Genomic DNA, 1670 nt, shown 5'->3' with positions numbered 1-1670 from the left:
ACCATCTGTAATGGGGTCTGGTGCCCTCTTCTGGCCTGCAGACATACACATAGACAGAATATTGTATACATAATAAATAAATAAATAAATAAACAAACATTAAAAAAAAGAAGCCTGTAACTAACTCATTAATTAACCCACAGTAATAATTTAGAACTTTGTTTTAAATGGTTCCTAACTTGATGAAAAACCAAGAATATATAGAATCTAGTTTGGATGGATATACTCGTTAGATACTATTGGTTTAAGTTGGTTTAAGGTAATAACATGCCACATTGTGTTTCTTGACACATTGTGTTTCTTGGTTTGTTCTAGGGCACAGTCTCTGTCTTGAGCACACCCTTAGCTAGCCTTGAACTTGCTACAGTCTTCTGCCTCAGTTGGGACTGAGCTGGGATTATGGTACAAAACACCCCACCCACTGTCCCCCATGTAACACACCATGCCTGACACTCTACTGCACACCTTTAATCCCAGTGCTTGGGGGCAGAGATAGATGGTGGACCTCTGAGCTCAAGGCCAACCTGGTGCGCAGGGTTCCAGGACAGGCTCCAAAGCTACAGAGAGAAACTTTGTCTTGAAAAAAATGAAAGACACACACAGAGTTTCTGTGTGTGTTTACATTAGAGCAGAGGAATCTTTTCTGAATATTCTAATCCATCCTTTGTTGAGCCTGAGATATAGATGGCTGACAACAGGTTAGTACAGCTGACCTTAGGATTCAGCAGGTACCTAGGGGTCAAGGCCTCTGAGAGGCCTTTCCACCCTCAGGGGCTCAGCAGGGCAGCACTTGGTATGTATATATATATATATATATATATATATTTTTTGAATTTTAGAATTCCATCATGTTCAGATAGTTTCCCTCCTTTTGATGTATTTACTTAACCATTGTTTTTGGTCTGGCTTAAGATGCATGGAGTTAAGTTAGGCCAAGGGCTTGGTAATGGAGCAGTCTACACATTCACTGTTGATGGGAGCTTGCCCAGGACTCTGACTTGATTTCTTCTTGAAAGACCTTAGACTGTTTCAGAATTGGTTAACAGAAATATAAAGGTTTTTTTGTTCTTTGAGACAGGGTCCCACAGTATATTCCTTACTGGCCTGGAATTCGCTATAGACCAGGTCAGCCTCAAACTCATAGAGAATGGCTTGTCTCTGTCCCTTGAGTGTGTGGGATCAAATGTGTGTGCCGCCATGCCCAGTTTAAGCATTTTTCAAAAAAAAAAAAAAAAAAACTATTGGAAACTTTCCCATCAAAATTGCTTGGATAAAGAAAGTGTTCAAAAATAATGATAAATTTTGGGCTACACTGAAAATGCTGTTCAGCCAGGCACCACTGGATGATTTAATTTCCTGTTACTTTGTTCTTTTCTTTTCCATTCTTTTTTCCTTACAGCTTTTCAGGTTTCTGTTTTTGTATGATTCTAATAGGTGTGCAGCTTTCGTTTAAGAAAACCATTGCCTTCCATTGACCAGCCTTTTTCCTCAGAAGGCAAAGGTGATAGCTGTAGAGAAGTTTGTGTGTGTTTCTAAAGAGACAGTCATTGGGTTTTTTTTTTTTTTTTTCGAGATAGGGTTTCTCTGTGGTTTTGGTTCCTGTCCTGGAACTAGCTCTGTAGACCAGGCTGGTCTCGAACTCACAGAGATCCGCCTGCCTCTGCCTCCCG

General features: G+C 40.3%; 1 protein-coding gene across 2 annotated transcripts in view; it reads left to right on the top strand.

Annotated features, from left to right (window-relative positions):
- Positions 1-1670, top strand: part of Ccpg1 (cell cycle progression 1) — a 33291-nt gene that overhangs the window by 19014 nt on the left and 12607 nt on the right. The window lies entirely within an intron of this gene.

Source organism: Microtus ochrogaster, chromosome 5 (assembly GCF_000317375.1).
Source record: "Microtus ochrogaster isolate Prairie Vole_2 chromosome 5, MicOch1.0, whole genome shotgun sequence".
Lineage (NCBI taxonomy): Eukaryota > Metazoa > Chordata > Mammalia > Rodentia > Cricetidae > Microtus > Microtus ochrogaster.
The sequence above is the reverse complement of the archived record's forward strand: the minus strand, read 5'-3'. Positions and strand labels throughout refer to the sequence as shown.